Source organism: Sarcophilus harrisii, chromosome 6 (genome assembly GCF_902635505.1).
Source record: "Sarcophilus harrisii chromosome 6, mSarHar1.11, whole genome shotgun sequence".
Classification (NCBI taxonomy): Eukaryota; Metazoa; Chordata; class Mammalia; order Dasyuromorphia; family Dasyuridae; genus Sarcophilus; species Sarcophilus harrisii.
Window position 1 is genome coordinate 96,131,813 of NC_045431.1, and position 27,670 is coordinate 96,159,482.

The window sequence follows — 27,670 nt, forward strand, 5'->3', positions numbered from 1 at the left end:
TAAAAAGCTGGTAAGATTCTGTATTTGGGAAATTGGTACACTCAGATTGTGTCACAGTTATCCTGCTATGAATTCATGTTGGTATTGTAGATCCGTCTCTTCATCCATATTTACTACTATTCTATCTCTGTAAAGGATTTATAAAGGATATAAAAGATTGCTCTGCATCTTTTTGAACAATTAATTTTACAATTGATTATCGAAGGAGCTATCACTATGGGAAAGAACCGTCAATCTGGGAATAGCTCTGGGGCATAGGTATAAAACTAGGTTCAGAAGTTGAGTAAGACACATTTTCCTACTCTGGAGATATCTGGATAAAACCTCATGAAGCAACAAGCATTTTCTAAGATGAGGATATTATATGAATGTACCATTTTAAAACTGTTTTAGGTACCAGAAACATCTTCTGACTCAATGGATTTACTAATAACCATTGCCACCTCACCCCCGCTTTCCCCAATTCTTACACTGTTGCTGAACCAGTTCCACTTTTATCAGTTCCATCATACTTTTCTAACCTCACTGTTTTTCCTCAACTCCTATGTTTGTGGTAACCCTGAATGCTAAACTACCATGCTAAATACTATAATATAACTCATGGTCTAAAGTGGTAGGCTTTAATAATTGAGCTTCTCAGAAACAGGCCTTCAGGAACTCCAGAAACAAACCTTGGAATTATTATAATCCAATCATATAGACATTATCATGATTTTGAGAGTGACAACCCAATGTTCATTTTTTATAGCCTGTTTCTGTGATATTTACTCGTCAGAATTTTTTATCATTTCTTTTTTTTTTTTTTCATTCCTGTTGGAGATGAAAAACCAAATGGAAGACTAGCATTGTAACCATTCAAAATGTCACAGCAGGGAACACAACTGACTTTTGTCTGTTGCCTGAATGATAATTTTTTTCTTTTACAAACCATTATTTGTTTGATCTTATTAGTGTAGTCCTGACAGAGAGGCAACAGTCAAGTCTAAATCAAAATGAAAAAGAAAGGCAGTGACCCATACCTTATGATGTACTGGTACCCTCTCTGCCTTGCTTGTTTTTTAATGTAAGAATAGCATTTAAAAACAACAGCAGCAGCAACAACTAATATCACAGAAATGCTATTTTATTCTGAAAGAAGTTTAAAATCCACAAAGGAAAAAAAAATCAATTAATTTAGCAGACACAAATGCTTAACCTAAATATAAATACATTCTTAAAGATCTATCTAAGAATATACTGGCCTAAATGGTCATGTTTCCTTCCAAGGCTCAGAAAGAAAAGATTGCTTTCTCTGGTTGCTTCTTTGTAAGACTTTTAATTATCTAGTTAAAGGTGCAATTTATATTTCTTAAAGCACACATGACTAATGAAGAGATTTCAGAAGGGATTAGTGATAGATTTTAGAGCATTTTACCTCCAGGTCACTTGCTATAATCTACCTTGGAGCATTACTGACTTCCATTCTTAGTACTTACCCAGAATTGCTAAGTAGGTGGTAGATGAGGAGTCAAGGGAAAGAAAAGTTTAATTCAATTTCAGCTGAAAAACTGTTTATACTGCAATGGATATCTGTAAGAATTCAGAGAATCTAAGGAATAGCTTTCTTCTGGAAAAGGTATCACAAGGTCTACTCTAATACAGGAATTACAGAAAATCTTTGGATTGGAAAGATCTCTAGGTCATCAGGCTTAACCTGTATTTGAAAAGGGATCTCTTTTACATCATACCCAATAATTATTTATCTAGCCCCTAAATGAATACTTCTACAATCTCTCATTCTGGCAGTGCTCTAATGCTTAGGAAAATTTTTCTTCAATTAAGTCTGAATTTGTTGTTTCTGGGTATACAGCCAAGATGGTGGAGTAAAGCCAGGATGCTGCTCAAGCTCTCTCAGTTTGCCTCAAAAGCCACATGAAACCAAGCATCTGACTAGAGTATGACAGAATGAAATTCTCCAGCTCAAGACATATTGGAAAAACTTCAAGAAAGGTCAGTCTTTCTGGAATGAAAAGGGATGTTCAGCTCAGCTCAGAGTCTTGGAAAGACTCTGAGTCAAAGTCTTGGAAAGAGAGGATCTTAATTGTAGAAGATCAGCAACTAAAACCCTAACTTATGCCTCAGTAAAGGAGCAGACCTGTGAGGCAGCTTACTATTTCAGTACAGAAGACAAATTCTGGGAAATCAGGCTATTTCCTGAAAAAAAGCAGATAAAGCTACCTTCTGCAAACACAAGGGGCCCCTTTGCTCAAAGTCAAGGCTAAGAGTTGCACAGGAAACTTGGGACAGTGCCTCCTTTACCTTAGGAGTAGAACTCAACCATAAAAGCAAAACAAAGAGGAATTACCAAAAGAAAAGGAAAGAAAATGAGCAAGAAACAGAAAAGAACCTTGACCATAGAAAGCTGCTATGGTGACAGGAAAAACCAAAACACCAACTCAGATGAGGACAAAATGTCCACAGAGGGAATCTCAAAGAGTGGTGTGAATGGGTTTCAAGCCCAAAAGGTTTATTGGACATGCTCAAAAAAAGATTTTAAAAGGCATATAGGAGAAGTAAAAGAAAAATGAGAAAACAAATGAGAAATACTCAAGAGAGAATCAACAGCTTGGAAAAGGAAGGCAATTCCTTAAAAAAAAATACAATTGGCCAAATGCAAAAAAATCACTGAAAAAAGAAACACCTTCAAAAGTAGACTCAATCAAATAGAAAAATAGATACAAAAGTTAATTGAAAAAAATTACACATTAAAAAGTAGAACAAGGCAAATGGAAGGCAATGGCTGTATGAGATATCAAGAATTCGTCAAACAAGCTAAAACAATGAACAAATGGAAAAAAAAACACCCAATCTGGAAAACAGATTCAGAAGAGACAATTTAAAAATTATAGGCCTATCTGAAAGCCATGATCAAAAAAAAAAAAAAAAAAAAGATTCTGGACAGCATTATTAAAAAATATATATATTAAAGAAAACTGCCCCAATTTTCTAAAGGGAGAAATACTTACTGAAAGAATCCATCAGATGTAGGGCCAAGATGGCGGTGAGGAGGCACACAGCTGTGTAAGCTCCGCATTTTCTCTCAGAATCCATCTCATTACAAGCCTCTGAATTAATGCCTGACTGAAAAAAAAACAACCCACAAATAGTTACCAAGAGAAGACATCCTTTAGATTCGCCAGGAAAGGTCTGTTTTTGCTTGAGGGTGGGATGGTTTTAGATCAGGCACAGGCTGAGGGCAGGCAGCAGCAGTGAGAGCTCAGCAGGCAGCTCACAGCTGAGCAGACCAGAGGGGTTGGGGTATGATCTCAGCCATCTCTGTGGGGAGAGTTTCGCTACAGGATTGGATACTTTGCCCTGGCAGCAAGTCAGTAGCCCAGCAGAGAAGCTAAAAACACCGGGGGTGAAGAATTCAACCCCAAACAGCTGGAGTTCCCTGGGACCTGGCCACCCCTCCCCCACAGCGTCTCAGCACGCTCTCAGAGTCTCAGAGCACAGGTGCAACACAGTCCTGCTAGTGCCTTGCTGCTGCCCCCTCAGTCAGTAGAGGAAGCTCGGTAACGCCACCCAGCCTCTCCCCTCCCCCAAAAAAAGCAGATTCCATTTGGGTTTTTTTTTTCCTTTTTTTCTTTGCTAGTTTGTCTCTGATTCTTCTGACAAAATGAGAAAAATTGAAAAGGACCTTAATGCTGGACAGCTTTTATACGGACAGAGAGCAGACTCTAAACCCTGAGGAGACTAAAACAGATTATCTCCAGGTGAATCCCAAGGAGGAGATCATCTGTTCTCAGCACAGATGAATTCTTAGAAGAATTAAAAAGGCTCTCACAAGAGAGCTAGAAGAAAATGGGAAAGGAGAGAGAGAGACTTGGCAAGAGAGACTGGAAGTCATTCCACCCATTTAAAGACAGAGGGATAAAGAAACAAATCCTTGAAAATAGGATTAGTGAACTGGAAACAGAAAATAGCCTCTAAAAGAATAAAATTGTCGAATGGAAAACATTCCAAGAACAAATTGGAACAATTAGAAAAGATATAAAAAAGTGGAGGAAGAAAATACTTCATTGAAAATCAGAATAGAACAAATGGAATTGAATGACTGAGGAGACAAGAAGAATCAGTCAAGCAAAACCAAAAAAAAAAAAAATCAAACAATGGAGAAAAATGTGAAATACCTTTGGGAAAAACAACAGACCTGGAAAAATAGGTCTAGGGAGAGACAATCTGAGAATTATTGGACCCCAGGAAAATAGGATGAAAGAGCCTGACACTATTTTCCAGGAAATTATCAAAGAGAACTGCCCAGAAGTCATAGAAACAGAGGGTAAAATAGATATTGAAAGGATTCATCAAACCCACTGAAAGGGATCCTAAAATCAAAACACCAAGAAAATATAGTGGCCAAATGTCAGAACCCTCAAATGAAGGAAAAACTACTCCAAGCGGCTAGAAAAACCCAATTCAAAATATAGAGGAGCCACAATAAGGATCACCCAAGATCTAGCAACATCCACATTAAAAGATCGAAGGGCCTGGAATATAATATTCCGAAAGGCAAGGAACTCGTATGCAACCAAAATAACTTACCCAGCCAGAATGAGCATCTTTTCCCAGGGAAGAAGATGGTCATTTAACAAAATAAGTGAATTTCACCTATTTTTGGTGAAAAAACCAGAACTTAACAAGAAGTTTGATCTGCAAATATAGAATGGAAAAAAAACCTAAAAAGGTAAAAATAAATCTTGGGAACTATATTTCTGCTGTAAAGATGTATAAAAAATACATGTATACCTTGTTCTAGAAATTAGAGGTGGAAAGGACATTGTATCAGAAAAAGGGTAAAGTGGGGGTACTATATCTCACAAGAGGCAAAGGAAACCTATTTTATCTGAGAGAAAGAATGGAGGGGGATGAATATAGGGTATTTTATCCATAAGAATTGACTTTAAGAAAAAATTTACAGTGAGAAGGAAAAGGAAAGGGAAAAGTACAAAGGGTGGAAACGTGAGGAAAGGAGAGATAGGAGGAGGAATAAGTGGGAGGAGGAATAAAAGGGGGATAAAGAAGGTGGAAGGAATTTAATGGAAGAAGGGAAAAGGAAAAGAAAACAGGGTTAACAAGATGGGTAAGGAAACCAAATGGAATGGGAACCCAAAGGGAAGGGATTACGAATGCAGAATAAAGGGGAAAATCTAATAAATAAAGGATGGAGCAAAACTACTATGCTAGGTGAAGTCAAAAAGCAGGGTAGCTATCCTGATCTCAGATCCAAGCAAAACAAAATTGATCTAATTAAAGGAGATAGGAAGGGCACTATATCTTGCTAAAGGGTGATAGATAATGAAGCAATATCAATATTAAAACATATATGCACCAAGTGATGTAGCATCTAAATTTTAAAAGAGAAATTAAGAGAGCTGCAAGAAGAAATAGATAGCAAAACTATAATAGTGAGAGATCTCAACCTTGACCTCGGAATTAGATAATCAAACCACAAAATAAATAAGAAAGAAGTTAAAGAGGTAAATAGAATGCTAGAAAATTAGATATGATAGACCCTGAGAAAGTGGAGACAGAAAGGAGTACACTTTCTTTCAGCAGTTCATGGACCTATACAAAATAGACCATATATTAGGACATAAAACCCTCAAACTCAAATGAAGTAAGGCAGAAATAGTAAATGCATCCTTTTCAGACCACGATGCAATAAAAATTATACTCAACAAAAAGCCAGGGGAAAGTAGACCAAAAAATAATTGGAAACTAAATAATCTCATACTAAAGAATGATTGGGTGAAACAGTAAATCGTAGACAATTAATAACTTCACCCAAGAAAATGACTATAATGAGACATCATACCAAAATGCGTGGGATGCAGCCAAAGCAGTAATAAGGGGAAATTTCATATCTCTAGAGTCCTACTTGCATAAAATAGAGAAAGAGAAGGTCAACGAATTGGGTTGCAACTAAAAATTCTAGAAAAGGAACAAATTAAAACCCCAGTCAAACACCTAAACTTGGAAATTCTAAAATAAAAGGAGACAATAAAATTGAAAGTAAAAAAACTATTGAATTAATTAATAAACTAAGAGTGGTTCTATGAAAACCAACAAAATAGACAAACCCTTAGTAAATCCGATTAAAAAGGAAAGAGGAAAATCAAATTGTTAGTCTTAAAATGAAAAGGGAGAACTGCCACTAATGAAGAGGAAATTAGAGCAATAATTAGGAATTACTTGGCCCAACTTTATGCCAATAAATTCGACAACTTAAATGAAATGGAAGAATACCTTCAAAAATATAGCTTGCCCAGATTAACAGAGGAAGAAGTAAATATCCTAAACTGTCCCATCTTAGAAAAAGAAATAGAAGAAGCTATTAACCAACTCCCTAATTAAAAATCCCCAGGACCAGATGGATTTATATGTGAATTCTACCAAACATTTAAAGAACAATTAACCCCAATGCTATATAAACTATTGAAAAATAGGGATTGAAGGAGTCCTACCAAACTCCTTTACGACAAGACATGGTACTGATCCAAACCAGGTAGGCTGGAAAACAGAGAAAGAAAAATTATAGGCCCTCTAATGAATATCGATGCTAAAATCTTAAATAAAAATATTAGCAAAAGATTACAGAAAATCATTCCCAGGATAATACACTATGACCAAGTAGGATTTATACCAGGAATGCAGGGCTGGTTCAATATTAGGAAAACTATTAGCATAATTGACTATATCAATAAGCAAACTAACAAAAATATGATCATCTCAATAGATGCAGAAAAAGCATTTGATAAAATCCAACATCTATTTCTAATAAAAACACTTGAGAGTATAGGAATGAATGGACTTTTTCTCAAAATAGTCAGGAGCATATATTTAAAACCATCAGTAAACATCATATGCAATGGGGAAAAACTGGAATCTTTCCCAGTAAGATCTGGAGTGAAGCAAGGTTGCCCACTGTCACTATTATTATTCAATATTGTATTAGAAACATTAGCCTCGGCAATAAGAGTCAAGAAAGAGATTAAAGGAATCAGAATAGGTAGTAAGGAAACCAAACTATCACTCTTTGCAGATGATATGATGGTATACTTAGAGAACCCCAGAGATTCTACTAAAAAGCTATTAGAAATAATCCATAACTTTAGCAAAGTTGCAGGTTATAAAATAAATCCCCATAAATCCTCAGCATTTTATACATCAGCAACAAAATCCAACAGCAAGAGATACAAAGAGAAATTCCATTCAGAATAACTGTCAACAGCATAAAATATTTGGGAATCTATCTACCAAAGGAAAGTCAGGAATTATATGAGCAAAATTACAAAAAACTTTCCACACAAATAAAGTCAGACTTAAACAATTGGAAAAATATTAAGTGCTGCTGGATAGGTCGAACGAATATAATAAAGATGACAATACTCCCTAAACTAATCTATTTATTTAGTGCTATACCAATCAGACAACCAAGAAAATATTTTAATGATATAGAAAAAATAACAACAAAATTCATATGGAATAATAAAAGGTCAAGAATCTCAAAAGAATTAATGAAAAAAAATCAAATGAAGGTGGCCCAGCTGTACCTGATCTAAAACTATATTATAAAGCAGCAGTCACCAAAACTGGTGGCTAAGAAATTGGCTAAGAAATAGATTAGTTGATCAGTGGAACAGGTTAGGTTCACAAGACAGAATAGTCAACTATAGCAAGTTAGTGTTTGAGAAACCCAAAGATCCTCACTTTTGGGATAAGAATTCATTATTTGACAAAAACTGCTGGGATAACTGGAAATTAGTATGGCAGAAATTACACATGGGACCCACACTTAACATTGTATAGCAAAATAAGATCAAAATGGGTCCATGATTTAGAAATAAAGAATGAGATTATAAACAAATTGGAGGAACATAGGATAGTTTATCTCTCAGACCTGTGGAGGAGGAAGAAATTTGTGACTAAAGACGAACTAGAGACCATTATTGATCACAAAATAAAAAATTTGGTTACATCAAATTAAAAAGCTTCTGTACAAACAAAACTAATGTAAACAAGATTAGAAGGGAAGCAACAAACTGGGAAAACATCTTCACAGTTAAAGGTTCTGATAAAGGCCTCATTTCCAAAATATTTAGAGAACTGACTCTAATTTATAAGAACCAAGCCATTCTCCAATTGATAAATGGTCAAAGGATATGAACAGATAATTTTCAGATGATGAAATTGAAATTATTACCACTCATATGAAAGAGTGTTCCAAATCATTATTAATCAGAGAAATGCAAATTAAGACAACTCTGAGATACCAGTACATACCTGTCAGATTGGATAAGATGACAGGAAAAAATAATGATGATTTTTGGAGGGGATGCGGGAAAACTGGGACACTAATACATTGTTGGTGGAGTTGTGAATGAATCCAACCATTCTGGAGAGCAATCTAGAATTATACCCAAAAAGTTATCAAACTTTACATACTCTTTGATCCAGCAGTGTTTCTACTGGGTTTATACCCCAAGGATATACTAAAGAAAGGAAAGGGACCAGTATGTGCCAAAATGTTTGTGGCAGCCCTGTTTGTAGTGGCTAGAAGCTGGAAACTGAGTGGGTGCCCATCAATTGGAGAATGGTTGGGTAAATTGTGGTATATGAATGTTATGGAATATTATTGTTCTGTAAGAAATGACAAGCAGGATGAATAGAGTGGCTTGGAGAGAATTACACGAACTGATGCTAAGTGAAATGAGCAGAACCAAGAGATCATTATATACGTCAACAATGATACCATATGAAGATGTAATCTGAAGGAAGTGGATTTCTTTGACAAAGAGACCTAATTCAGTTTCAATTGATCAATGATGGACAGAAGCAGCTACACCCAAAGAAAAAACACTGGGAAATGAATGTAAACTGTTTGCATTTTGGTTTTTCTTCCTGGGGTTGTTTTTACCTTCTGAATCCAATTTTCCCTGTGCAACAAGAAAACTGTTTGGATCTGCACACATACATTGTATCTAGGATATACTAGGACATATTCAACATATATAGGACTGCTTGCCATCTAAGGGAGGGGGTGGAAGGTGGGAGGGAAAAATCGGAAGAGAAGTGAGTGCAAGGGATAATGTTGTAAAAAAAATTACCCTGGCATGGATTCTGTCAATAAAAAGTTACTATAATTAAAAAAAAAAAAAAAAAGAAAGAATCCATCAATCACCTTTGGAAAGAGATCCCACAAAGAAAACCCCAAGGAACATTGTGTCAAAACTCCAGAACTATAATCTTAAGGAAATAATACTGCAAGCTGCCAGAAAAAAGCAATTCAAGTATCAAAGAGTAATAGTAAGGATTACTCAGGATCTGGCAGTTTGCAAAATAAAGAATTGGAAGTCCTGGAATACAAAATTCTGGAAGGAAATAATTTGGAGTTACAACCAAGAATTAAATACTCAGCTAGAATGAGCAACATCTTCCAAGGGAAGAGATGGATCTTCAATGAAGTAAAATATTTTCAATCATTTCTATTTAAAAAACCAGGACAATTTGATTTTCAAACACAGAACTCAAGAGAAATATAAAAAGATGTTTACAAAGAAAAAATGTATATTATTTAAATGTTAACCTGATTTCATTCTTATATGGGAACATGATATCTGTAACTTTGAAAACTGTATCTATTACTGGGTCAGAAAGCGGAGAGCATCACATGGACAGAGGATGTGGCTGCGATGGACTCTGATGTGACGATATCAAAGAAAGAGACATTAAGGATTGACAAAATTTCTATAACTGAAGAAGAGGAAAAGATAGGCATAATGGGATAAATTAAATCACATGAAAAGGCAAAAAAAAAGACCTATTACAATTGATGGAAAAAGGGAAGGGGAATGAACATTGCCTAAAGCTTGATTTCATCAGTTTTGGCTCAAAGGGGGAATAACTTAATCATTCAATTGGGCAAAGAAATTTATCTAAGTCTATAAAGAAGTAAGAGGGAAAAAAAGAAAGAAAAAGGAGGGGCTGGATAGAAGGGAAGAAAAACACTAGTAGAAAGAAATAAAAGAAGGGGTAGGAATGATGGAAGATAGGGCAGACAGTGGTAGAGTGGGTTAAAAACAATATAGTACTCAAGGAATGACAAGGTAGAAAGAAAGAACAAAGTATATACAAGGGAGAAAATATGATGGAGGGAAATACAAAGGTTAATCATAACCGAATGTGAATTTATAAGAATGCAAGCCATTTTCCAATTGATAAATGATGAAAGGATATGAATAGACAATTTTCAGATGACAAAATTAAAACCATCAATAGTCATGAAAAATTCTGTAAATCACTATTGATTAGAGAACTGCAAATTTAAAAAACTGTGAGGTACTCACAATACCTCCTCTCCCACCTCTCAGATTGGCTAAAATGATAGGAAAAATTATGATAAACATTGGATGGGATGTGAGAAAACTGGGATACTAAATACGTTTTTAGTGGAGTTGTGAAATGATCCAACCATTCTGGAGAGCAATTTTGAAGCATGTCTAAAGGGCTATAAAACTGTGCATACCCTTTGACCCTAAAGTATCACTACTGGTCTATATTTCAAGGAAATCATAAAGGAAGGAAGAGGACCCCCATGTACCAAAATATTTGTAGCAGCTCTTTTTGTGATAGCAACGAATTGGAAAATGAGTAGATCAATTGGGGAATGGCTAAACTAGTTGTGGTATGTGAAGGTAATGGAATATTATTGTTCTATAAAAAAATGATGAACAAGCTGATTTCAGAAAGATCTGTAAATATTTACATGAACTGATGCTGAGGGAAGCAAGCAGAACCAGAAATACATTGTATACAGTAACAGCAGATTGTGCATTGATCAACTATGAAAGACTTAATTTTTATTGGTAGTTCAGTGATCCAAGAACTTGAATTTTCTCATCCATAATCTTCTTTCCTCAAAAGCAGAAAAGAAATCTAGGATTCTTAAATAAAATGCAAAACATGATTACAGAATAAAATCATGTATAGGATAAAATCAAAATAAATATTGGATCAAGAATTAATTCTTTCAATAAAATAAGCTTTAGCAGATACCACAATAAAGAGCAGACAATTTGGAATATGATATTCTGGAAAGCAAATGAGCTAGAATTACAAAGAAACATAATTTACCCAGAAAAGCAAGTATAATCCTACAGATTAAATATGTAAAGAAGAATTGCACATATTTAACATATGTTGGATTATTTGCTGTCTAAGTGAGGGGTAGGAGGAAGGGAGGGAGAAAAATTTGGAACACAGGGCTTTGCAAGGGTAAATGTTTAAAACTAACTTTGCATATATTTTGATAATAAAAAAGCTATTATTTAAATGTTTTAAATGTAAGGACACTTATAACAAGTATATTAAGGCATTGATGTTGGCCTGTGTGAACAAATAAAATAGTGAAAATTAAAAAAAAAACAAACCCTCCTGATCAGAAAGATATACAAGAATTTCAAAACCATAATTTGTGACTGCTATTTTTTATTTGGATTTATAGTTCAGAAAATTATCCTTACTCTCAGGAGTCTTTTAATTTACCTCTTGTGAGGAGATGTGCATTTTCCTTGCTTGTGTCTGGGAGAAATAAAAATCAGAATATTTTCTGTGGATCTTTGCAAAACTCCCCTTACCCTAAAAGTTTTCAGGAATTTAGAACCTCAGCTCTCCATTTTTCTTATCAATAGCTTTTTTCTGAAATAGCTCAAAGTAAATTATTCTGACAAATTGTATTTCTGTTTTAACATTGTGCAACTTCAGTGGCTGAGGACTCCAAAGTGAGTCTTTATTTGTTAATGGTGAGTTTCCAGCCTTATCTGTCATTAGGGGAGCTAGCTTGCTCAGCAGCCTCTTATTGGCAATTAGCAGATTTCTGCCAAAGTTCTAAAGCAAACATAAAATGCCTCAAACATCTGTTTTCTCAATGAGAAATATTCCTAGTAAAAGTTCAACTGTCAAGTTCTATACATCACTTCTTTCTTCCTCCCTTTGACCAGATAGCAAATATCACCTCTTGTCTCATTGCTTCTTTTCCATAAACCTTCTGATCTCATAGAGATTTGCCCTATTTTTTTTTATTAAGGAAATTTTTTTTGCAGTAAAATTATCGAATATTGTTTCTTTTGAAAAATCTATTATTTATTTTTTAATTTCTTAATTTGTTAATTGACTTCCAAATTTTGTCCTTCCCTCTTATTGCTCTCCCACTCATAGAGAAGACAAGCAAAATGATTATCATTTATACACATGAAAACACTTAAAATTTATTTCCATATTTGATATATCACAAAATTAATGAAGTGAGAAAATTGTGCTACATATTGCACTCAGAGTTCATCAATGCTTTTTCTGGAGGTGGATGCCATTTTTTCATCATTTGTCATTTGAAATTATCTTGGATAGTCATATTGCTCAGACTAACCACATTTTTCACTGTTGCTGATTGTGAACATTTTTGTTACTGTGCACAATGATCTTCCAGTTTTTCTCACTTACTTCACATCTAGGTCTTAATAGTTCCCTCTACCCCCATCTTGAATCCACTGCTCTTGTCATTTTTAATAGCACAGCAGTAATCTTTCATAATCATATGACATAAATTTTAAGCCATTCAATTCCCAATTTTTGTCATGATAAAAAGAGTTACTATAAATATTTTTGAACATATATGTCATTTTCTTTTTGTTTTGCTCTCTTTTTGGTTACAGAACTAATAGTGGTATTGCTGTGTTAAGGGAAATGTAATTTTATAGCTCTTTGGACTTAATTCCAAATTCATTTCTAGAATGGTTGCAAGTTTAGATCAATTTATTAGGGTACATATTTTCCTTATTCCCCTTCAGCACTTCCCATTCTGATAAATACGAGAAAGTACCTCAAAGTTGTTCTAATTTGTCTTTCTTGAATTAATAGTGATTTAGAGCATTTTAAAAAATATGACTATAGATAATTTTGATTTGTTCTTCTGAAAACTGCTTGTTCATATCCCTTGTTGTCAACTGGGGAATGGCTTTTATTTTTATAAATTTGACTCAGTTCCATGTACATTTGAGAAGTGAAACATTTATAAAAAAAATTACTATGAATTGTTAAAATATAATTTCATTGCCAATGTTAACTCATAAAATGTAGTTTCCCTGATTATCTCTTTTAATTAGGTTTATTTTTGGTTTTCCATTGACTGAGATCATGTTGCTACTCGTGCCTTTTTTAAAAATTTCAGCATGACTGATGCTAATTCAAGCCTTAATTTTAACTTAATGTACACCTTCCTATTTCAAATTTCTTTAGTAAATAACATATTGTTGAATAATGCTTTCTAATCCATTAAATTATCTGTTTCCATTTTGTGATTTAGTTCAGTCCATTCACATTTGCAGTTATGATTACTAATTGTTTCCTAACATCCAATTTTCTTCTCTTTATCAGTTTTTTTTTTATTCTATCCCTCCTCAAAAATCTGTTTTGTTTCTTACCATTGTCCACCTTAATCTGCCATCCCTTTTTAAAATCCCCTCTCCAATTATGTCTTATCCCTTATAGCTTCTATTCCCTTATTGGGTAAGATATATTTCTGTACCCAATTGAATGTGTGTGTGTGTGTGTGTGTGTGCAAGTGCATGTGCATGTGTGTGTGCAAGTGTGTATGTATGTGTATGTGTATTCTTGAGTCAATTATGGCCTTGGAGGCAGCTGTGATAGCAGCCAATTATGACTTGAGCCAATTATGATGAGAGTAAGGTTCAAATTTGGCCAACATTTTCCCTAACATTTCTCTCTCTATCATAAAAATTCTTCATTGTACAACACTTTTATGGGAGAAAATTCCCCAATTCTTTGCTTCCTTCCCTTTTCTCTGAGTATGTCCTCTCTCTCTCTTTCTCTCTCTCTCTCTCTTTCTCTCTCTCTTTCATGTGTGTATAATATGTGACATATAATATTCACATTATACATAATCAACATAATTGACTCACACTCATATCTTCTATATAGACTCTTTTAATTATCCTAAAAGTGTTTTTTAAGTTTTCAGTAGTTAGTTGTATCATCTTCCCATATAAAAATGTGAAAAATGTTTTATTTTCTTGAGTCTCTTTCATATTTACCTTCATATTTAGAAGGATAAAACCTTCTGTTGAGTCTTGTATTTGTTAACATCAGGAATACTGAAAAGTCCTCTGTTAAATGTTATTTTTTTTCCTACCCTGAATGGTTATATTTAGTTTTGTGGAGTAGGTCAATATTAATTGTAATTCTAATTCCTTTGCATTCTAGAATATCTTATTCTAAACCCTTCACTTCATTAACATGGAAAGTGCTAAATCTTATATGTTCCTGACCATGGCTCCATATTTGCCTTTTTTTCCTGGCAGCTTGCCATTTTGACCTGGAGCTCTGGAACTCTGGAATTAGGCTGTAATATTGCTGGGAGTTTTCATTTGCAGATCTATTTTAGATGATCACAGAATTCATTTAAGTTTACCTCTAGATCTGAAATATTGAGGTAGTGTTTCTTGATGATTTCTTGAAATATGATATTCAGGCTCTTTTAAAAATAATCATAACTTATATACAGTCTAATAATTCTTAAATTATATCTCCTAGAATAATTTTCCATGTGAGGTTTTTTTTTTTTCCTGATGTGATATTTTAAATTTTTTCTTTTTTTTTCACTTTTGACTTTATTGTTTCTTTTTATTATTTTGCATTATTTCTTTATATGTCATGGAATTATTAACCTAATTCTTGCTTGCCTAATTCTAACTTTCATATTATTTATGTATTTGCTGAGGCAATTGGGATTAAGTGACTTGCCCAGGGTCACACAGCCAGGAAGTTTTAAGTATTTGAGTCCAGGTTTGAATGCAGGTCCTCCTGACTTCAGGGCTGAGGCTGTATCAACTATACCAACTAGCTGTCTCTCAATTCTAATTTTTAAAGAATTATTTTCTTCAATAAGCTTATATACTTCTTTCTTAAAATTTGGGCTTTTCTGCTTTTTAATGAGTTATTTTCTTCTTTTGTGCCTCTATTACCATTAAAAAGTTTTATTTTTTAAGCCTCTTTTGTGCCTCTTTTACCATACTGCCAACTCTTTTTTCATGATTTCCTTGCATTTCTCTCATTTTTTCCACTTTTCCCTCTATCAGCTTTATCTTTTTCTTTAACTCTTCTAGGAATTTTTGTTGATTTTGAGTTCAATTAGCATTTTTTTCAAGCTTTGCTTATAGCTATTTTCACATTGTCTTAGTCTGAATTTATGTTTTGATTTTCATGGTCACCATAATTTTTTTTTTATTGCTAACATATATATTTTTGGAATTGTTTGCCCATTCCCCTAGTTGCTTTTGATTTTTATCTTTATGTTAAAAATGTACTCTGCTTTAGAATTTTTTGTGCTGCCATTTCAGAATTAGTTCTGGGGGTTGACAAAATTTTGGTTCTTCCAAGGTGGTGTGAAGAATAGATAGATGATGTAATAGATAGAATGCCAGACTTGAAGTTAAGAAGATTATCTTCCTGAGTTCAAATCCAGACTCAGATATTTACTGTATGACCCCCCCCCCACTAGAAAAATGTCTTAATTCTGTTTCCTTCAGTTTCTAATGTGTAATGAGCTGAAGAAGGAAATAATAGTAAACTAATATCTTCTTCAATAAAACCCCAAATGGGGTTAGACATATCAGGGAAATCTAAACAACAACCAAAAGGTAACATGATCTGGGTAGAAGGTTTATAATTTCTGTCTTGGTTTGTGCTCAGATCATACCATGAAAGTCCTCTTCTTTGCTTTGATATTTTGAATAAAACTCCTGCTCCTTTGTGACCAACCATAAGGATTTCTTTCCATGTGGAACTGTGCCTCAGGAATGCTTATTTGCAACAGAACTGTCAATCAATGCCAATTGTACTAATATTAGCAAAAGGACCCCTGCAATTTCTTTTTGAACAGTCATATGGATCTTTTACCATTTCTGGACTAAGAGTTGCTTAAGTCTCTGCTGCTGCTATCACAACTGCCTCCAAGGACCATTGCTGTTGATGCTGCTCTGTGTATTCCAGGCCAGGGTCCAGTCCAGTATTACACATCCTTGTTGTACACCTTTTAATTTGTCTTAGACTGGAACATTGTCTTCCTTTGACTTTCTGTTGGCTCTGCTGCACCACAATTTGATCTGAAGAATTATTTTAAAGTTGCTTGGTGGGGAATGATGGGAGAATTTATCTGGATTGATATCTGTACTCTTTAATACTTGTACTCAGACATATTGACTCCACCAATTTAATTAGTGTATTTTCCAGTCAGAAACTACAGAATTTCAGAATTAGAATATGGACAATGTCAATTCTGGAAGACTGAATTTGAAATACACTATTCTCCTCTTGCCATAGAGTTCACAAGACTTAAAACATGGAATAAGAGGAAAAAATGGAATGTTAAAAAAACAATATTTTTATAAATATTTCATATTTTTATAGAGAGAAGTTGAAGAGAAGAGGAATATATATTAATTAATTGGAAAAGTAATAAAATTATATTTAAAAGGGTACAATCAAGGAAATTTTTAAAGAACATCTTGATTGTCTTTTATGGCATCAACTTCAAAATATTAGACACAACCCAAATAATCCAAATTTATCACTCTGCCTCTAGGATTATGTGTTTCATAGATTTAGGTAAAACATTTTTTAATCTCTCTTTTCTGTCTGTATTAATTTTTGGGTAATAAGATAGTGAGTTCTATAAAGTAGTAAGCCTCTTTATAATAAGGTTATTTTTAGAATTAGCATTGTGGGATTGAATAAATGAGTTTATTCACAATAATATTCTTCTGATCTTATAAACTTTTATCTGGCCTCAGATTTAATTTCTTCAAGTGGAATCATACCATTTTATCTGTTTCTAATTGGGCAGCTTTTAGAGATTCTACAAACATTAATTCATCTATTCATACCCTCAGGGTGACAGCATTGTTCAGGATTCAGTAAAAGGTCATACTATTGGGAAAAAATTAATATCAGTCTTGGCGATTTTTGAAAAGTGAAACCAGAAGATTAAAGAAAATTGTAGGTAAATAAAAGGGTAATTCAGTAGTTCTCTTAGAAGCAATTCAAGAAGTTGGCAGTGTTGGCACAGTTGTATATATATATATATATATGATAAATAGGGAATAATTACCAGAGAGAAGCATTACAATTAAGAAGAATTGGGGAAGGTTTTCTGCAGAATGTGGGATTTTATGGGGGACTTAAGGGGGAAGGTCAGTAATTTGAATGGAAGAAGGAAAGCTTTGTAGGCATTGTTATAGTTAAAGAAAATGCCCAGGGCTGAGAAATGAAGTACCTTGTTTGTGAAGTCTGGCATTATTAGATCAGAGTGGATGTGGAATAAGGTGTAAGAAGACTAGAAACATAAGAAGGGTCTAAAGGATTTTGAAAGTAAAATAGAACATTTTGTATTTTCTCCTGGAGGTAGCAGAAAGCTACAAGACTTTATTGAATAGAGACAGTGGTTTTTATCATGATCAGGCCTGAATTTTAGAAAAAAAATCACTTTAGTGACTGAATAGAGAATAGATTAGAATGGAGAGAAAGTTAATGCAGGTAGACCCACCAAACTCATACAAAAATAATCTTTCAAGGTGATGAGGGTCTGCATTTGAGTGTACTTTATTAAAATTCAGGATGTTCAAGACAGAATATAAATTGAAGAAGGATTTCTTGTTAATGATGAGATTCTCTTGATTTTCATGTTATAGTTATTACACTGTACTGACTGTTCAAGGCCTAGCACATTAAAAAAAATTGCTAAAGGAAAATACTAACCATTTAAAAAAGTTGGCTTTATTAATACAAGGGAAATTATTCAACCTAACTAACCAACAAGTGAATGGAAGCTGTTTAAAACCATATTATATTATACAATTGTTTGAACAGCATAAAAAATAGGTATATCTGTATAATATATTGATTGGACTGACAGTATAGATAGATGAAGAACAGTGTCCAGAATTGCATAAAAGCATTTTTTTTCAGTGCTTTTGATAATGTCAACCTTGTCTCTGAACAATGTCACATTAATACTCTTATGATCCTGCTCAGCTATAATCATATAATACCTGAAGGAGCTTCATATCCTTCAAAGACAAGAGTAAATTTTTAGCACTTCAGATTTCATTATATCTTCATAACAACAAGCAAACTCAAGGAAGATTCCCAGTATATTTGGTTGTACTACTTCTGTTGAACCAGGGAAAGTATAGTAGAATATCTATGGAATGAGTAGATGTAGAATGGGTTGTAAACTGTTTGTTTGCAGGGAATACCTACAATGAGGTAATCAGACCTGTGTCTGATTTTTTTCAGTGGTTAGTTTATTGATAAATTGAAATACAAATCTTTGTTATATTGTCTAAGGTTTTTAATATGTCTAATAGAATGTCTAATCAAATATGGATCATTCCTTGAAGCACAAATATATTTGCTCTTTTCAGTGTATAAAATAAATGGATAGACAAACAAATTATTAGACAGTATATGGATACATAGGTAGATGTCATTTATTAATATAATAGGTAATGTGCTAGGTACTAGATGTATGCAAATATAAGCATTATTAATAATATAAAGCAATCTCTCCTCTCAAAGAACTTAAATTGTAAAAGAAGAAGAAAACATTTAAATCTAAACTAGAAAATCAGGAGACAGAGGAAGGGCATCCTTTCAGAAGCAATTCATCTGTCAAGTAAAGGAAGTTGAGTCCTGGTTATAATAAAGAATAGCACCCTACTGAAATATTAGCCTGGAGAGGCAGTAACTAATCAAGTTCAAAGTTCAAAGTGGTATTTTCTCTAGGACTGAAATGCATATGGAGTAGAGAAGTTTGAAGTAAAGTACATAACCCATGTTTCTGGTTTTTATCCAACAACTGAATGAGCCTCTACTAGTCATGGATGATTAAAAGGTTGCTGCTGAGGAGTAATGAAAATCTTTCTGCTTAATTAAGGAGTTAAAAGAACAGGAGAAGCTGACCCAGAACTACAAACATACAAAAAGTTTAAATACAGAAGTCTATTCTCTCTATTCCCTGAAGACTTTCAAGTAATGATGATACTGACTTTGAGCTGGCTGTGAGAGAAAGGCAACAAGTCCTATATTCAACCCAGTTAGTTACCATGGGTTTCTCAATATATAGTATCTCTACTGTATTTTCCTTCCTTCCTTCCTTCCTTCCTTCCTTCCTTCCTTCCTTCCTTCCTTCCTTCCTTCCTTCCTTCCTTCCTTCCTTCCTTCCTCCTTCCTTCCTTCCTTCCTTCCTTCTTTTCTTTCTTTCTTTTTTCCTTCCTTCCTTCTCTCTGTCTTGTCTCTCCCTGTTTCTGTCTCTCTGTCTCTGTGCATGTGTCTCTCTCTGTCTTTTTCTCTTTCACTCCCTTTCTCCATGTCTCTGTCTCTCTGTCTCTGCCTCTCTTTTGCCCCAATCTTAAGTAAATACACAGAGAAAAAGTTGAACATATTATGATCTTATAATCTTCAAAGTATTAGAAGAGCCATCAGACATCCCCTTAGCAATTACAATTAGTAACTGTTCGAGCACATAGCCAAATGACTTGTTTTACCCAGCATAGTAATGCGTTCATTCGTTAGTTGAAACACCATGCCCTGGAAAGTGACAGCCCAGCAAGTCAAAGGAATTCTTTCTCTAAAGTGAACTTGGTAGAGATTCCATAAATGTAGGGAAGAAAAAGGTCCTGTGGTCAAGGTCTCACCTTAGCCTTTAACCTTACATTTTCTCTCCTTGTATGCTCATTTTATATCTTTTATATTTGCTCCCATTTTCTTCACTATAAGTAACCCATCTTCCTCAGTTTGGAAGGATATTTTTGGAACTTCTGTCCATGTTATATATATTCTCAGTGATTTCTTTAATATCTAATTGATGTCAACTATTTGATCGATGGTGGGAGCATACTGAATAGGGCTTGTGAAGGATAATATTAAAACTCCTAACTCTTAAGGATCATCTCTAGAACTCTGATCCATCCTGAAAATATCTGGGGAAATTCTAAGACAGAGACTAAAATGGGTGATAGACACACACAAACACACACAAATGCACATATACATATACACATGTAAAAATACATATATATTTATGTATATATCCCTTTACATATACACATATATGTAAAAATTTCTACCTATATTTCTTTTTTCATTTGCATATTAATCAAAATCACAGAATGAAACCTCATAGTTATCTAATTCTTTCTCTGGGAGTCTATAACTTGAAAATATCACATCTATAATTTAGATTTTAGTGGAAATTATGAATTTGTTCAAATGCTATTTTTGCATAAGGATTTATATTTCATTAGAATTAAAATAGAGGGTGACATTATATACTATGAGGTAATGCAAATAGTCAAGTTGTAAATGAGATTGAAAAGTTGCTAATAAGATTTATAAATCTCACTATTAGGATTAGAAACACATTTCACAATTATAACTAAGGAGAAGTCCTTCTTATCACCTCTGTCTCACAGATTTTTCAGTTATATTTCATTTCATAATTTTATAAGTGTATCTTAATTCCCAACACAGGAATTAAAATTAATGTAGATTTGAAATTGTGTGCTTTCTGAGACTTGAGCTGAAACAATAGGCGAGATGAACACTGAAACATTAGTCTCAGACTGAATTAATTTGTGTTTCTTCTGCTATAAATCAGCACTTGTCCTTGGCTCTATAATATTATCTTTCCACAAGTTCAAGAATATTTTTTCCTAATTTATTTACTTATATTTTGGTGATTGTGGATTCTGGTAGAAAACTTTTTGACAATGTAATCATTACTTTTTTTTGTTGTTGTTTTTGTTTTTAACAAAATTATATGCATAATTCATCTATATTTTATGACTCTAAACTTTCCACTACTATGAAAATGTTCATTTACTACATGGATATATTATTAACAATATGAATAATTTAATAATTTTTATCTGTAGTTTAATCTTACTATAAACTCTTTAATCACCTTTCATATGATACCACATATGCAAACAAGTCTCCTCTAACCTGGGTTTTCAATTTCCATTTTTTGTAATTTGCATCCTTTTTAATCGTATCATTTAAATGCATAATATTTTCATTAAAAAGGCTTAAGTGATGGTGCAGAAATGATACTCGGAAGACTATTAAAAATACAGCCCCTGGTGCATTACTTTTAAAAAGTTAATCCTTGGATGACAACTTATCATTAGAAATACATGCATAGATGGGGTTATATGGCTTATTAAAAGAGCACTTAATGTAGTGAAAGCATTCACTTATTTGAGACAGAGTAGTGAATGGTCAATTGTGGAAATTCAAAGCATGGAGGAGCATCATTAACCAGTGGCATTCTATGAGGATGTGACAAATGTTTACAGAGGTTTTCATGCTCTAATTGTACTTGTGATAATAATATTGACAAAAGGAAGGTTTTGCCTCTCAATGAAATATTACAAATGAACATATTCTAGGGTTGTCATCTTTCTATCTACAATTCATTTAAGATCTTTTATTTTAATGACATCTATAGATTATTGAGTAAGGGTTGGGCTTGGAATCAGGAAGCCTAGAAGAACCATGATGAGTTAAAATGCAGAACAAAATAAATGTGTTTTTTTTTTTTTGTTTTTTTTTATGAAACCTGGACAACATGGGTCTTTGTTTGACTACCTTATAGGGAATAAATTATGATCTATTACTGAAATGGAATGTTTTTGTCATAAGACATAGTAGAATGCATAGTTTCAGAGTAACCTGGAAATTTCTAGGACTTGATGTAGAGTGAAGTGAGCAGCATTATAAGGACAATTTATTCATAATTACAATGAAATACAAGTAAGAGAGATTTGGAAATTTTGATTAATGAAACAATGAACTACAATTGCAGAGGCTAAAGAAGAAATATTCTACTCACCTCCTAGAGAAATGATAAACAAAATGACATATATTAAACAATACCAAAGTGGAAATTTGTTTTACTGACTGTATAATATATACATATACAATATACACATATGTATATATGTATATATACATATGTATGAACATACATATATATACATTGTATATATACACATATTTATATAATATATTCATATAAATGCTACATAGATAGATAAATAGATGGACAGATAAATCTCTAGATAAGTGTCCTATTCTGCCCCACATACTACCTGATGAAGTGGATACTTCCAAACCTGAAATCAGATTCTGCTCTTCTTTTCTCAATAGAAATTTGTTCTCTTGGGAACATTTTTCTTCTCACTGAGCTACATCTCAATCAGCAGACAATTCACTGAGGAGACTCAGTTTGAATTCTTGCTTCATCTAGTCACACTCAATTGAACATAGATGCCTGTGATCATTAAAGGCCACAGCTTTCTCTTGACAGTTTCATGGAATGGATCCAGATCCACTCACTATCTGAATTTCATATTCTGGTGGAATTGAAAGTACTGGCTGTGCAGCAAGATGACCTTTTCCTGAATTTCTTTTCCTCTTTCCCCTACCTGAAAATATATACTTACATCAGAGAAATCTTAATAATGAAGATCAGCATTATAAAAAGTGATAAGAAAGGTCATAATAGACAGCAGATATTAATTTAGTACAGGTAAGAAGCAGTTCTCTATATTTCCCATTATTCCATTATTTAAATATTTAGTATATTCAAGGACTCAAAATTGCTTTTCCTTTGAAGTGTAAAAATATAATTAACATAATATTAAAATTTCTAGACTATTATTTAGGGGAAAGGATTTCATCTTCTTAGCTCTGTACTTCATTTAAAGTCACAAAGAAAAATGTATAATTTTCAAATACTAAGACATTCTTCATTGATTTCTTTGTACAATTGTCAGATTTTCATTCTCTCTTCCATGTTTATGATTATAACAATGCTAAAACTTAACAGAGATTCAACTTCAATTTTATTGATTGAGTTAGATTCCTCCCACTCATCCAAATTCTTAAGAAAGTACCTTAGATACTCCTGGAAAGTGAATTTATTAATTCTTACTGTCCTATGATACTGTAAAGCAATGATTTTTTTTAAAATATAAGAAATTTTCCTGAGTCAATGAGATCCTTGAAAGTAGAATTGTTTCTACATTTTTATTTATATCCTCAGAGATTTAGTGAATTGCATATTAATAACTGCTTGTGTAATTGAATCAAGAATTTTAATTTTTGAAGTGCAACAAGTCAGTTCTCTGTGCTTTTACTCTGGCTTTGTGAGATGGCTCAAACACCGAAAATACTCCTTGAGTCTCACTTAAAACATGTTAGCTTTGTGATCCTAAACCATTCACAAACCCTTTCAAGAACTCATTTTCCTCATTTGTCAAATGAAAGTGTTGGATCCAATGGAATCCAAGGTATTGATCAGCTTTTCTAAGGGAGAAGCCACTTATCAAGAAATGAAAGTCAAGGTACTGCCGACAACCAACTTCTCCACACGTGTCTTCATAGAAATCTTTCCCAAGTCTGAAATTGCTCCTTATTCTTATTCTTTGATGAATCTGCTTTTAAAGATACATTGTATCATTGGCTCAGAGATTTCAATTGATTAGGAGTTCGTTCTCTTTCCACATGCTCCACATACATTACAAGGGTGATTATCAAGAAAACTGGCCCACGTTTATAAAAGAGTAGGATTACAATTCTATTTTTTTCAACATATTCACTACAGTAAGTAAAAGGAGGCAATAGTTTCTCCCAAAGATGAAAAATTTCTCTCCTTCCAAAATTTTCTCTCAGAATTTTACCTAGATTTCTCCAACTTATTCTTTCTTATTTTGTACAGATTATATTAAATCTTCAATGTGTGTCAGAACAGAATGTGACCTATTTTTTTTTTAAATCGGAGACAGTGTATCCAAGATGGATAGCCATGAATTGTACATGGATTATAATACTTGCTCTAATTCTCTAATGGCCCATTTACCATAGTTATGCATGATGATAACAGGCACAGCTAGGTGTTGTATTGATAGAATGCCAGTCCTAGAGTTAGGAAGACATAAATTTAAATTTTGCTTAAAACTTTCATAAACTATATGACCTAAGGGCTAGTCATATAGCCTTCCATTTGTCTCAGTTTGCTCACCTATAAAATGGGGAAAATAATAGTACCTAAAAGGGTTGTTGTGAGTATCAAATGAAATAATTATATGTTTGGGTTATTGCCTTGCACATAGCAAGCATGTAAATGTTAGTTGCTATTATTATTATTAGACATATCTAAGATCATACCTTTTGCATTGCCCCTTTTGCACAATTCTTTACTAAGAATGTGTGCTCACTTCTTCATACCAGCATTCATCTCAACAAGGCCCTTCATTGAGAACTTAATTATCTTAACATGGTCCTGTGGTGGTGAACAACTTCTATCTTCAGAAACTATGCTATTCTCTATAAAATTCACAGTTATATATCTTCACTAGAAAAGAAATTGTTGTTAAAATAGTTTGTGGTATTATTTATTTACTTATTTATCTATCTGTTTACTTGTTTGTTCACTCATTCATTGATTTGTTTGTTTATGTGGAGTTTAGAGTTAATAAAAACAGAGCAAATTCATCAAGGTAGCCTACTCTCTTCCTCCCATTCATTTCTGGATCAAATTCATTGTCTACTGATAATGTCCAAGAAATATTTATTAATAGATGAGTACTATAATTCACACAATTGCATATATATGGGTGGGCAATAGATTATCTTTATCCAATTTTTTTACCCTCCAGTATTGGTAGCTATTTCTTTCACTTTTGAATGAGTATCCATCTCATCTAGGAGACTCTGTCATGATAGTGGGCTCAATTTAATCAACATGGTTTTATCTGCATTGAGACTGTTTTGGTTTTCTCATAATAAAGTAAAATATTGAATTTTAGGAAAGAAAATACTTTTTTACAAATAAATATGCACTATTAGTAATAAAAAGAAAATGTTACTATGTAATTCAAATATATGCATCTCAAACAAATATAAATGAAATTATGAAGACATCATTTAAAAAATGAAGTCATAGAGATTATGCACTCTTTCATGAGAAATTGTCACAAAAGAAATTAGCAAATTGTAAATTGTTACTAGACTATGAGGCAACTAGGTGATATAGTGAACAGAGCACCAGGTTTGGAGTTGAGAAGATCTGAGTTCAAATTAGCCTCTGATATTTACTAACAGTCATCCTAAACCAATCACTTAATCTTTGTCTAAATTTCCTTATCTGTTAATGTGTATAATAATAGCACCAACTCCAAAGGTGTTTGTAAGGCTCAGACAAGATAACTTGAAACTTCTTGCCTCACATATTTTAAGTATTATATAAATTATTTTTAAGGATAGTGGTAATTAAATTTTGATCACTTAAAATGTTAGAACTGTAAGAAGAGACCCTAAATATCACTATTCAATCTCTTCATTGAAGAGGAAATTGAGTCACAGAGAGTTAAGTGACTTGGCTAAGTTAAGTGACTAGTTCAGTGTCAGAGATAAAAGCAGGACTTTTTTTTCTTGGTTTTAATAACCACTCTACTTTGGAGCTTAATTTCTATTCTAGATTTCATTAGTCAGTGTCCCTGGCTCCATACTGTTGGTGCCTGTACCCTATTTACTTTTGTCATCTGGTACTGTTTAGCCCTTTAGGGGAGAAAAACAAAACAAAACAAAACTTTTAACTGTCATGAAAAGGCCACACTCCTCTGTATTATATTAATTCATCAAATGATTCCCTTGAGTCTTGATTTTTTTCCTCCCCATATGAATTTTATTATTTATTCTATAAAGTAATTCTTTGATAGCTTCATTGACATGGCATTGAATAAGTAAATTGATTCAGGTAGTGTCTTTATTTTTATTATGCCATCTCAGATTACTCATGAGCAATTAATTTTTCTCTAATTATTTAGATCTATTTTTGTGTGAAGTGTTTTATACTTGTGCTAACACAGTTCTTGTATGTGTATTAGCAAGTGGACTCCCAAGTATTTTTGCTGTCTGTAGTTATTTTATTTTATTAATTTATTTATTTTATTTAATAGCCTTTTATTTACAGGTTATATGTATGGGTAACTTTACAGCATTGACAATTGCCAAACCTCTTGTTCCAATTTTTCCCCTCTTACCCCCCATCCCCTCCCCCAGATGGCAGGATGACCAGTAGATGTTAAATATATTAAAATATAAATTAGATACACAATAAGTATTCATGACCAAACCGTTATTTTGCTGTACAAATAGAATCAGACTCTGAAACATTGTACAATTCGCTTGTGAAGGAAATCAAAAATGCAGATGGGCAAAAATATAGGGATTGGGAATTCAATGTAATGGTTTTTAATCATCTCCCAGAGTTCTTTCGCTGGGCGTAGCTGGTTCAATTCATTACTGCTCCATTGGAAATGATTTGGTTGATCTCATTGCTGAGGTTGGCCAGGTCCATCAGAACTGGTCAGCATCTAGTATTATTGTTGAAGCATATAATGATCTCTTGGCCCTGCGCGTTTCACTCAGCATCAGTTCGTGTAAGTCTTTCCAGGCCTTTCTGAAATCATCCTGTTGGTCATTTCTAACAGAACAATAATATTCCATAATATTAAAATACCACAATTTATTCAGCCATTCTCCAACTGATGGGCATCCACTCAGTTTCCAGTTTCTAGCCACTACAAAAAGGGCTGCCACAAACATTCGTGCTGTCTGTAGTTATTTTAAATGAAATTTTTCTATTTCTTCCTGTTAGTTTTTTGTCGATAACAACTTATATTATACATTACTTATTATACCATCCACTGTTCTTAACACTTTGCAATTATTAATTCATTTGATTCTCATAATAATCTTAAAAATAAGTGCTATTTATTCCCATTTTACAGTTGAGAAAACTGAAATAAAAAAAAAAAAAAGGATTAAGGCTTTTAGTCAGTCACACAGCTAACAAGTATCACAGACTGGGTCTGAACTCAAATCTTCCTGAATCTAGGTCCAGCGCTCTCTCTATGAATATGGTTATATATATGTTTCTGTATAGAATAAAAGATATTAAACTTAACATACAACTATACTTCATAGAAATCATGGAAAAAATAAAAGGTAAATATACAAAAATCAGGTTTTTGTAAACCTGGTAAAACACTGGAAACTAAAAGGATGACCACCAATTAGACAATTACTGAGAACATACTTGTTAATTTATAAAATAATGATGTAAAAAGTCTCCTAAGTAGCTGTGTAACCTAGGAAAACTTACAAATTCTCTGTAAATCACTTTCCTCATATAAGTTTATGGTAGACGTAATAGAGAGATTAGATTAAATAATTTTTAATGTTTCTCTGAGATGGTGCTTGAGCAGGTAGATGGCACAGAGAATAGAGTGCCAAACTTGGTTTTTAGGAAGAACTGGGTTCCAATGTAGCTTTAGACATTTACTAGCTGTATGACTCTGGGAAACTCAGTTTACTCTTATTGCTGCAGTTTTCTCATCTGTAAAAAGAGTTGGAGAAGAAAATGACAACTGAATAACAGAAAGGTTTCTCCACATCAAGATGGTTGAAGGAGTAACGCGGATGT